The following is a 12,334-nucleotide window of genomic DNA, read 5'->3' as shown; positions in this document are numbered from 1 at the left end:
ATTATTTCTTTTATCTTCTTGGTCAAAGGACAGAGGACTATTCTGAATTTACTAGCATGGCAGTAGTAGAGCTGATACCTCAGTGTTATTGCAGCAGCAAATGCATCACAGACTGCCCCAGAACTTTGGGAAATCATCCTGTTCCTGCCCTCTCTGCCAGTGTCCAGTTGGGCCTGTGGCTTCAAAGGTCCCAGGTTCAGTGCAGCAGCCAAGGTGTCGATATACTGGACACAGGAGGTGCAGAAGAAATAATAACCTCATCATCTTCCCTTCCTTTTTTCAGTCTGGCAGTTTGAGTGTCCAGAATAGCAGAGAAACCTTTCCAGGAACGCCAGGGAAGCCTCTCCAGATGAGGTGGAGATGGAGCTATAAGTATTTCATCTACAATCTGAGGTGTCAGAAGGCTGAGCAATGCAGAGGAGCAGAACACCCTGAGCTGGTGTAGAGCAGCAGGACCCTGTTCCCACAGCATCCATTCCAGCACTCACTGGTGTGTGTGTCCTGGTGGTTTCTGCATCCCCACAGACAGACTGTCCCCACTGTGGCTCTGCTGTACCTCAGACTGTTCCCAAGCCATTGGGAACCTGCCATGAGGGATGTGGTTAAACCCTGGGGCCACAGACCCGTGTGAGGAGTGCAGGAAATCCTTCAGCAAGAATGGGAACCTGAGGAGGCACCAGCAGATCCACAGAGGAGCAGAGGAGCTCTTCCCTTGCGGCGCTTCTGCCAAGGCCACCTGGCCGCCCACCAGAGCATCCACACAGGGGACAGACCCTTCCCCCTTGGGGATCTGCCTGGCTGCCCAGCAGAGGACTCACACCAGGGTGAGAACTCCCAGGATCTCACATGAGCACCCTGGGCCAAGTCTGAGAAGAGCTTTGTGAGGAAGGGCACCCTCATGGCCCACAGGGAGGTGCACAGGTGGGAGAAGCCCTTCAAGTGTCCCCAGTGCAGTGGGTGCTTTGGGCAGAGAGCCACGCTGCTGGCTCACCTGAAGGTGCACTGCAGGGGCCCTTTGTCTGCACAGAGCGTGGGAAGGGTTTGAGCACCAAGAGCTGTTCCAGTGTCCACCAAAGGAACTGCGCCAAGCAAAAGGAGCTTCATTTTGGCTTCAGGTCAGAGGAGAGTGTTGGAAAGTATGGCCCATGAAGGAGACGTTGCCCATGGATGTAGAAATCCACTGAACCCAAAGAAATTTCCTTGGAAAATCCAGGTGAAAGAGGAACCAGAACCACCCACTGATGGCACAGCAAGCACTGCTGCAGCAGCCTCCCAGAAACTTCAAATCAAAGAAGGGCCGTCAGAAAACTCAGCCTATGGAAAGCTCTTTGATCCAAAAATCCCACTGCCTGTTTTACAGGGGAGACAGCCTAAAAAAGAAGAAGATGCTGATGGGCAGCACAAATGAGAAGGCCCCATAGCCACTAACCAGGTGTTCCATGTGAAGGAAGAACCAGAAGAAAGCTTTGATTTTGGGATGCATTCTGGACAGAAGCCAAACCTCAGTGCTATTACCCAGAGGATCTGGATTAAAGAGGAACCTGGGATGGAGGCCAACCACCAGGAGAGCCAGAGCCCAGAGAGGAAGCAGGAGAAATGCTGCCGGTCCACCAAAGAGGAGGTTCTGGAGAACCATAAGAAATCCATGTCCAGGGAAGTTCCCTCAGCAAAAGGAGACCCCAGGGGTGAACGGACATTCCCCTGCTCCGAGCGTGGGAAGAGCTTCAACCAGAAGTCGAACCTGATGAGGCACAGGAAGATCCACACAAGTGAGGGGCCCTACAAGTGCACCAAGTGTGGGAAGTGCTTCCCCCATAAGCTCCACCTGATCAAGCACCAGCTGCTGGGGGGGGACCCCACAAGTGTGGGGTCTGTGGGAAGTGCTACCAGCTCAAGAAGTACCTGAGGAGGCACCAGAAGATCCACACGAGGGAAGGAACTTCTCCCTGCTCAAAGCCTGGGGAGAACACAAGGGCTGGACCCCACCATGCTGAACAGAGGGCTCTGTGCCCCGTGAAGAGTGAAGGGGAGAGCTGAGTGTGCTCCTGAGGAAAATCCTTTGGGAAGTGGGAGGGATGGAGACAAACTCTATGTGTGCAGGATCTGGAGGTGGGCAGGTCAGCCTGAGGGGACAGTGAGGCCAAGGGGACACAGGACAGCTGAAAACCAGTGCTGTACCACTTTTCTGAGTACAAACCTCAGGGTATCACTTGCTCACAGCTGTGGGATGGGGTTGGAGAGCCAAGCACTTGGAGGTGGAGGGATTAGAGCATCCTTTGTGATGGTGTAATGTACCAAAGTCATGGAAACCATAATTATCTTGTGTGGACAATATCTAAGCAGGAGGACCAGGCAACGGTTATTTCTGTTACATCACTGTGTTTCTGAGAAAGATGAAGGGAACTCTCTCCTCTAGGCAAGGGTTTAAAGCCAGTCTCCTCCCTCATGTGTCTCTGATGCATACCTTGATCCTACTGAGCTGATGGACCCTTCTCAAGTGAGTGACAGAGATTTGGGAGAAATTACTACCAGCCACACGAGGTGCTGGTAAGGTTCAAATTAAGCCTTGAATCCCCCAAACCAGGCTCCCAGAGTGGTTTAATCCAAGTCCCTAGAAGTGAGTTATGCATAACCAGTGACTGTTATCCCAAAGCTAGCCCAGAGGCCAGTGGTTCATGTCCTGGTTTGTAACTCAGTGGCTTTCCTTAGCACCAAGTTCCACATTCCTGATGAGCAGGGTCACCACAAGTCCCAGAGGTATCAGGGACTTCAGCAGCTGGAGTAACTTGAGCTGGCTCTCAGCACCTGCTTCCCTCCTGTTACTGTGATGCTCTTGGTGGGATATGGACTCCATTGGGCATTCAAGTTTATGGATTTAGGGAATTCAAACTGAGCAGAAGGAACAGGTGGGAAACTCTGTAGACTTTGTGGACTAGAGAACTGGAAATTATTTCCCTGTAGGGATGTTTTCCCTTCCTCTCCCTGGTGTAAAGGGGACTGTGCAGCTAACCAAAAACATGGACAATTTAGCAGCTGTTATCACTCACTGCTGTTGGCTTGTTTGGGTGTTCCCTGGCCAGGTGAATCTTTGTGACTTGAACATCCCTGGTGAAGTGGAGATGTGGATAGAACCCACAATTCCCCAGTATTTCCTTCCAGCACATCTGTGTGGACACCTGGCCAAGCAAAAACACACTTTGGGGTTCCTGATGTTGCTTGCACACCACTGTTCTGTGTTTGACTTTGTCATGATGGCTCAAGCACGATACTGAATGCAGCTGCCAAACACTAAAAGCAGAATAATTTTGGTGTTTGGACTCCCTCACCCTTTAATATGCTCAGGGCAAGATTTCAAACAGCAAAGCAAGCTCTGACAGACTCAGAAGGAGCCTCAGTCCACTCACCTGTGAACTGTGGATAAAACTGTTCATGTTCATGTTCCCCTCAAATCCCTCTGCTCTGCTAGAGATTCACTTTGGGACAGAAAAGGCAAATATATGGGTGAAAACAACAGTTTAGGATGTTCCAGGGAAATCTAAGGATCACCCTTGTTAGAAAAATGGGTCTGAGCCCTGTGGTGGGCAGAAACCACTCTGCAGAACTGGGAATCTCTTCCTTGGGAATAATGTGGCTGAGACAAGCTGGACAGAGCGAAACAGCCTCTGTTGGAGTTGCTGAGGGGCAGGGGTGCAGCAGAGCCTGTCAGTGGGGACAAAATGATGGATGCCATTTATTTCCTTTCCACTAGCCAAGCTGCAGAGACTTTTGCCAGGAGCAGAAATTGCTGTGAGAGGATTCCAGCTGTATTATTTTTGTCCCTGCATAGACAGGGCAGTGAGTCAATGCCAGCAGCTCTCCTGGACATCACTGGATCTTCCACCTTTCACCATGACTAATCCTACCTTCTGGGGAAAATCAGGGCTGACAGTTTGTAATATCTCCTCAATAAATAAGTATTTAAAGAAAAGAAGGAAAACTGAGCCTCTTTTCTGTGTTTTTTTTGAGGGGTGTGAGGGTTTATCATAAGTATCACGGAGAGAACCACGCTGTGTCGTCCCCACACTGCAACAGGTGAGCAGTGCCAGAGCCAGCTGTGCACCAGTGGCAACAAAATGGGTTTAACTGGGGATTATCACAGAGCCACAGAATGGTTTGGGTTGGAAGGGACCTTAAAGATCATCCAGTTCCAACTCCCTGCCCTGGGCAGGGACATCAGGATTGAATAAAGCCAAATCCTCGCAGTAGCAAAGCAGCCTTCATCTTTGTCTTGCTAAATCCATTAAAAGGGCTCCCAGATAATAACAAAATGCTTAAAATCCAAATTGTTGCCCCATTTTGCACTGCACAAGTGTAACAGAAACCCACCTTTTTAAGGAGTCCCTGAGCAGTCTCTGTCACCAAGGAAAAGGATCCCCACAAGGCCTGGTTTTATAGTGAATTGAATAGGTAAAACTGAAACCAATGGAGTTAAACCTAAGTAAAAGTCAGATTAATGAAGACAGATCCAAGATCTGATGACTTTTAAAAAGAATTCTGGTTTTGCAGTGCAGTAAGGTTTGTCTTGAGACAACTAGGTACATTTTTTCCACAGAATTCAGGAGGAATTTGGCCAAGGACCACCCCATTGACAATCTGTGTGTATGACTCCAGCATCAGTTCTGTGTCCAGCATTCAGCAGGGCCTGTCTGGATGGAGATGGAGCTGGGGACAGGCTGTGGTGGGCAGGGTGTGAGCAGGAGAGCTCCTCTGGTGCTCCAGGGGACACAACTGGTGCTTGGCGTGTCCTGCTGTGGTGGGAACGAGAGGGTCCTTGGCTGCAGAGCAAACATTGCTCCAACAGAAGTGCCTTGGGATGTTTACTTGTCCTTTGAGAACGGGATAGTTCCCATGAGAACTGCTTGGAGAATCCCAGGCTGTGGAGAGTCTGATGTCCCCAGAGACAGGGAGTGAGGGGAGGAAAAAGAGCAGGGTGAAAATTGGGTGAGCAGGGTGAAAATTGGGTGACCAAGTACCACACACTTCCACACTGAGCTCTACCTGCTCAGATTTGACTCTCAGCCTCCATGGGGAATGAATATTTTCCCACCACCACCACCCTGGCTGCCTCTCATCCCATCCAGAGCCAAGGGGAAGCAGCCAAGCAGCACCAGGCGGGGCCAGGTGGAGCTCAAGGTGTGCTTGGAGCCACCTCCTCCATCTCCTGATCCAGAGCCCTCCCTTCAGAGGGATTTCTTCTGCTGGAACAAAGCCAAGGTGAAGGATCTCCCTCAGAGCACCAAAGCTTCTGGCTTGTCATCCCCTGCAGATCTCCTGATGAGGCCATAAACAAATCTGTGACCTCAGCCAGCTTTAAGGTCCCTTCCAACGCAATTCCACAATTCTGTGATTTCATCCCCAGGAAATGTTCCTGGTGCAGCAGCACGAGGTCACAGATGTCAGGGGAACTCCTTTCTCCTTTGCCTGAGGCCTCCTTCCTCCTGCCTTCTCCTTCGACAAACCAATTGTTTCAATGTCTCACCTCACATCTTTAACCAACCTACAGAACCAACCAAAACAAAAAGAAAATGTGAAAACACCCACTGTGACTGGGCATCCAGAGTGGAAAAAGGGAAACTGGAGCTGTGTTTCCCAAGATTTCAAATTTCAAATATAATAGCATTTCCTTCCCCTGAGGATACTAAATTCCTCTAAAAGACAGGTATAGTTTTTCAGCCTAATTTTGGAAATTGGAGAAACTAAGGGAAACCTTGGATCTCAACAAAATCCCACATGCAGGATATGTCAGAGGCACACCCTCATCCTTCTGTTCCCCCATCCCATTGATCTGTGGACTCATTAAATCTGAATAATGAGATCGGGAGAAATTGGTTTGACTTCTAAGTGACACACATGTGAAATCAGAAAACACAAACTGCACGAAGTATGCAGTGCCCAACACACCCTGAACTCCTTTTTTACAGTATTTTCTTTTTAAAAATTAATAATATTTTCTTTAAAAACTCCGAATTCTGAAAGTGTGTCCCCAATATTTTGACCTGTAGTGCCAGAGGAAGGTGCTACTGATAAATAGCCAGGCTGAGTGGCTGTGTCTGTGTAGTTCAGCCAGGCCAAGGACACTTCTCCAGCCCTGCATCCATAGAGATGAACTTCATTTGGGGTGGCCTCATCCACCTTTGCCATGGAACTCTTCCCTGGCTCAGGCTAAAAGTTTCAGCATGAGAGTTGAGACAATTGTGCTGTGCACAGGAACATATATACTTATTTTTTTTTCAGTGAGGTGGCTTAGGGTTCCCTTCACCCTGAATCAGCACATGTCCAGCAGCCACCTATTGCTCCAGGGGCTGTCCCAGGCTGGCACAGCATGGATTTATTGTGGCTTTCTGAGGGCATCAGCAGCTTCCCTGGGAGCTGGGGGTTTGCAGGGGGACTCTCAGGCACAGGGAGGGAACAGCTTCCCTGGGCTTCACCTCACCCTGCCAGGCAGAGGATGCTGACCTGGGTCTGCCACTGTCACACCAAATATCCTCTTTCAAGCCCCCTCACTACATTTCCCTTTTGCAAAGAGTTTTGAGCTCCATGGACAATACATTTCCCTTTTGCAAAGAGTTTTGAGCTCCATGGACAAAAAGGTCACAGAAGAGCAGAGCAGGAGGGCTCATGGAGTGACTCCTGGGGCTGTCCTGTGCCGGGCCAGGAGCTGGACTCGATGGTCCTTGTGGGTCCCCTCCAACCCAGAATATTCCATGAATTCTGTGATTATTTCCTTGCCCAGCTCTAAGGGGCTCAGCCACATGTGTTTTACAATGCAAAGCAGCTCAGTTTAGCAGCCTAAAAATAGCAATTTAAAAAGACAACTACTGTAAACAAAAAGCCATTTCCAGCCTGCTGCAGCATGGGCACTGCAACACCCAGACACCAATTTTGATTTTTTTTGGCCAGATTTCATATGCTGCATCCCCCCCACTTTATTCTCTCCCAGTAAATCTGCTTGATTTTGAACATTCCCTTTGGCAATTCTGTCCTTTTAATTGGCCTTTTTTCCCTACATTTGTTTTGCTGGTGATAAATTCATCAGCCCTAAACAGGCAGAGTGATAACAAACCCTGATGAGATGAGCATACACACGAAAAGCAGGGAATCAATCCATTCACTGGGAAACAGGCTGTGGTAGAGGACTGCTGCTTCCTGGAAGCTTTGTAGCCTTTTTTGTTTTGTGCAAGATGTTCTTGCTCCAGTAATCTTTGCACAGCTCTGCCCTATTTCTGCAAGCTACAGACACAGCGAGGCTGGCTCAGCCCTGCTGCCCAGTCCCCCCCTCCTCGCCCCTGGCTGAGGGATTTTCTTTCAGGAATGAAATGACAGTGAGAAATAAATTACCCAGCACTCCTTTTCTCCCTGATTTCTTTTGCCCACGTTGTTTCTTGCTAATAACCCCTCTGCACACAAACAAACCAGAGCCAGGATGGTGGAGAGGCAGCCACGGACATCAAACCTCAAACCCCAAACTCCTGCCCTGATGAGGTGACGGCTTTTCCAGCCAGGGGATTGTGAGTGATGAGTACCAGACCGTGTTCCTGGAGCAGGGATAGGAGGAGAAAAGGCTTTGCCTCAGCATCTTCCAAATGAGACCCTGGAGGGCAATTAGAGCACGGCATGGCCTGGCTGGACACAGCTCTGGAAGAGAGAAGAGGCTCCGTGTTGATGGGATGTGCTGGGCTTTCTGGAAAGGCTTGACAGCTCTGGGGTGAATGGAGATAAATTCTCATAACAAAGCCTCTCACCTGCAAATCTTCCCAGGGTCAAGTGAGAAAATTAAGAAAGTTTGGAACAGATGTGTTTTTCCCTCCCTCAGTTGTTGCAGGTCCTCAGGGTGGGATTTTTTTTGGGAGTGTCTTGTGCAGGGATAGGAGTTGGACTCAATGATCTTTGTGGGTCTCTTCCAGCTCAGGGTATTTTGTGAGTCTGTGATTCTGAGATACTTTATCTCACCTGAGCTCCTGATGTAAACACCTGAGCTGGCCACCCCTTATTCAAAACCAAAGGAAAGATACAAAGAGATGGGGAAAGTGATTTTTCTGCTCCATTTAAATTATGACTCTGGGATCAGACTCCAGGACTCCTTCTGGCTGTGTCTCCATGAGCAGCAGAGGGGAGCCAGGCTTGGACTGAGACATCCCCATCAGTCCATGGTGCTTTTAGCCTACAGCATCCAATCTACTCGGGAAGAACATCCAGGAGTTTTTAGTTATGAGACAATTGGTGCACAGGGTCAGAACTGCAGATTCCTCTGGTGCAAAAACCCCCTCTGGCAGTGCTGGCTGTGCCAGTGGAGCTCTCTGAGGGACGGTGCTGCTGTAGGCAGCAGGGTGGAAAGGCTGGTATAACCCACGGAATTTCCCAGATATATTTTTTATGACTTTGTTTTCATTAACTGCTAGGCAGAAGGTAGCTGAGCAGGTCATGGAGTAACTAGCAGGAGTGAAATATTAATATATGATCCAGTGGTTTTTTTGCTGCTCACAGAACAAAATAAATTGCATTTTGTACCTATCCTTCATTCTAACTTCACACCCCAGCATGCATTTGCTGCATAGGATCCTCCAGCTACAAGACTCACTCCTCCCCCTAGATTTTTTCTGTATGTGCTCTGATTTGAAGGTAATTTGCCTCTATTTTTCCAATAAAAAGCTGTACTAGAGAAAGGTGTGCATCGGTGCTGTCAGGTTCAAGTCGTCCTGAATGGGATTAGGGTGGAGGAAGTGAGAGCTGGGGATGGAAGCATCCATTTGGGACCAGGAAAACACCATCCTCATCTCGATTCAGCTGAGGGGCGGTTGTGAGGCTGAGGGTTTGCTACAGGAGTCACTGAGAAGGAACTGAACTTTCCAAGGCTCCCTATAAACATCTGGAAAAGCACACTCAGAGTCCTCACTCATGCTGGTGTAAATCATTCTGGAAAAATCTGTCACAAACAGAGGCACCTGGGATACTCCTTTGGGAACATCTCTGAGCCAGAGATCCCTTGGTGACCCAGTGGGAGGTTTCAAGGCCAGGTTGGATGGGGTTTGGGGCAACCTGGTTTAGCTGGAGGTGTCCCTGGACATGGCAGGGGATTGAAACTGGATGAGTTTTCAGGTCCCTTCCAACCCAAACCCTTCCGTGACTCTGTGATTGTTTCTTTAACTGTTTTCCAAGCAGCTCTCCACTGAGCAGGAGAATTTCTGGACTCTCCAGCCCCCATCAATCCCCATTTCCATTTGCTGGTCGAGAGAGCAGCTCTGCTCCTTCTCCCCCATGGAGGATATTTTTTATTCAGAACAAAAATATTACATTGCCGTGTTTATTTAATCAAGTCAAAATTCATAGGCAGCATCTGTGCAGAAGATAAAATGTTTTGGGACAGTTTAGTCCTTTTCTTATCTGAGTGATTAGGGTTATGTAAAGTCTTTGCTCTCAAACACAGAGATGGAGTTTCATAAGCAATGGACCAAAATAGTGCCAAGTGTCCAACCACCTCCCCTCAATCACACAGGATTAGTACAATTAATCTGTGGGCATTAGTGACCAGCAGGGGTTTGCTGGGGGATATAATATATATTTATTATTTCATATCAGATTTCCCCCAAGAGCAGAAAATTCAGCTGTAGGCTTTGCTCTTCATCGTTATATTTTTTTGCAAATTGCTCTGTGGGACTTGAAAAATTACTGAGGGGCTTCTGCTCAGAGGAAAATAAAGCTCAGGGATATTGAATTAAGATGGGAGGTGATTCTCCATCTTTACTTCAGTCTCATGAGACCCCACCCATAGAGCTGTGCCTTGATTTGGGGTCTCCAGCATTAAGGACATGGATCTACTGGAACAAGTCCAGAGGAGCCATAAAGATGCTCCAAGGAGCTCCTCTGCTCTTGGGACAGGCTGGGAGAGCTGGGGGTACACACCTGGAGAAGGGAAGGCTCCAGGAAGATCTTGGAGTCCCTTCCAGGGCCTGATGGAACTCCAGGAGAGCTAGAGAGGGACAGGGGACAAGGATGTGCAGTGATCAGACAAGGGCCTGACCAGAACACAGCCACCAGAAAACGCAAAGCAGAAGAAGAACAGACCAAACACAAAATTATCTTCCTTTCCTTTCCTTTCCTTTCCTTTCCTTTCCTTTCCTTTCCTTTCCTTTCCTTTCCTTTCCTTTCCTTTCCTTTCCTTTCCTTTCCTTTCCTTTCCTTTCCTTTCCTTTCCTTTCCTTTCCTTTCCTTTCCTTCCCTTCCCTTCCCTTCCCTTCCCTTCCCTTCCCTTCCCTTCCCTTCCCTTCCCTTCCCTTCCCTTCCCTTCCCTTCCCTTCCCTTCCCTTCCCTTCCCTTCCCTTCCCTTCCCTTCCCTTCCCTTCCCTTCCCTTCCCTTCCCTTCCCTTCCCTTCCCTTCCCTTCCCTTCCCTTCCCTTCCCTTCCCTTCCCTTCCCTTCCCTTCCCTTCCCTTCCCTTCCCTTCCCTTCCCTTCCCTTCCCTTCCCTTCCCTTCCCTTCCCTTCCCTTCCCTTCCCTTCCCTTCCCTTCCCTTCCCTTCCCTTCCCTTCCCTTCCCTTCCCTTCCCTTCCCTTCCCTTCCCTTCCCTTCCCTTCCCACCTATTTTATTTATTTTATTATTTAATTTTTTAATTATTCACCACTTTCTGTATTAGAAGAGAAAATTAACTTCTTTATTTTACTACTCCTCCTCTTCAAACACTTCCTAAAAGTGGGGGGCGATCCTAACCTGTCTGAATCCACTGATTCAGCTGATGCGAGTGATGACAAAAAAAGACATTGAGGGGCTGGACATCGGTGTCCAGAGAAGGGAACAGAGCTGGGGAAGGGTCTGAAGCAGCTGAGGGAGCTGGGAAGGGGCTCAGTCTGGAGGAAAGGAGGCTCAGGGGGAATTTCTGGCTCTGCACAATTCCCTGACACGAGGGGACAGCCAGGGGGGTGGATGAATATCTTGTCCCAGGTAACGGGATAGGATTAAAGGAAACGGCCTCAAGCTCAGCCAGGCGAGGTTTAGATTGGATATTAGAAACAATTTCCCCACCAAAAGTTCAGTGGTGGGTTTGGCAGTGCCAGGTTAACAGTTGGACCTGATCATTTTAGTGCTTTTTTCCCAGCCTAAGGCATTCTATAGTAACTTAGGAAAAAAACAGTGGGGTTTGCCAACACTTTTCATTTTCCTGAGCTTTATGAGCTGAATGGGCAATGTTGTCCTGTCCCCATGCAGGGAGATGGCTGCAGATTACGGGTGACACATGATCAGCCTGGATGGGAACATGGAAATGAGGGTGGCAGAGCCCTGGGGAGTGAGACTGGGGCTCAGCAGCCCCTGCTTATAAATACTAAACTCTGCCTGTGTGGCACAGAGGGTGAATTGCAGGTCACAGCAAAGATAGGAATCAAAAAGGTTTAAGCTGAGCTCCCAAAGTGCATCTGTTGGAGCCATCTTTGTTAGGACAAGCCTGTCACCTTCAGCGGTTTTTCTTTTTGATCAGGGTGATTTTTGCAGCACACCAGGGACGTAAGGTTCACGTGGTTCACTTCAGACTCCTTTCCACAGCATCTCATTCCAGCAGCAGGGCAAAACCAGAGGTTTTTTGGTGACACCTGTTTGCAAAGCCCAAGATGGAGATTGAGGCAAACTGTGCCCCAGACTCTGCTGATCACAGAGGCTGCACTGCAAACATCCACTTCTGGGATGGTTGGACAGGGCTTGGGACACCCTGGTGCAGTGGGAAGTGTCCCTGCCCATGGCAGGGGGTCAGAACAAGATGGTTTTAATCTCCCTTCCAACTTGAACCATTCCATGATCCATTCCAGGCACAGCTCTGTGCACTCCCCTGAAGATGAGTTACCACGAGCTACGTTTCTAAGCCTCTCACAGGTTTGTTGTCCCACCTGCATTAAAATCCCACCTGCAACAGCATTTTCAGCCACTGAATTAACACAGAGCATTAGAGCCAGACAGTGCTGGAGGTTCAGGGCTGCAGCACAACCAAAACACCCAGGAGAGTTAAATTAAACGATTTCAGTGCCTGAACACCATCTTTCCTCTCGCTATTTTCTGCCTGACAGCCCCCTCTTCTGGGAAGCAGGTTCTGTGCTGGCTGAATGGCTCTCCCTGCTCAGCTCCCATCGGTGCTGAGCAGCAGCAGGGCAAGGGCAGAGCCTCCCAGGGTGTTTAGGCACTGAAATAATTTCCTGCCGTTTCCTGCAGCTGCATTTGGAGGAGGTTGGAGGTTTCTGCATGACCGAGTGCTGCTCAGTCACAGCACCCAGTTATGGGGTACCCTCAAGGGGTGGGGGCAGCTCCCAGCACTGGC

The 12,334-nt window shown here is 49.1% G+C and overlaps 1 pseudogene; it reads left to right on the top strand.

The window, feature by feature from the left end:
• Nucleotides 1-596: 596 nt before the first annotated feature.
• LOC111925459 (uncharacterized) lies at nt 597-2,037 on the top strand (annotated as a pseudogene).
• The last annotated feature ends 10,297 nt before the right edge of the window (nt 2,038-12,334 follow it).

This window comes from Cyanistes caeruleus, chromosome 1, assembly GCF_971803275.1.
Source record: "Cyanistes caeruleus chromosome 1, bCyaCae1.hap1.1, whole genome shotgun sequence".
Classification (NCBI taxonomy): domain Eukaryota; kingdom Metazoa; phylum Chordata; class Aves; order Passeriformes; family Paridae; genus Cyanistes; species Cyanistes caeruleus.
This window is presented reverse-complemented; position numbering and strand designations above follow the sequence as displayed.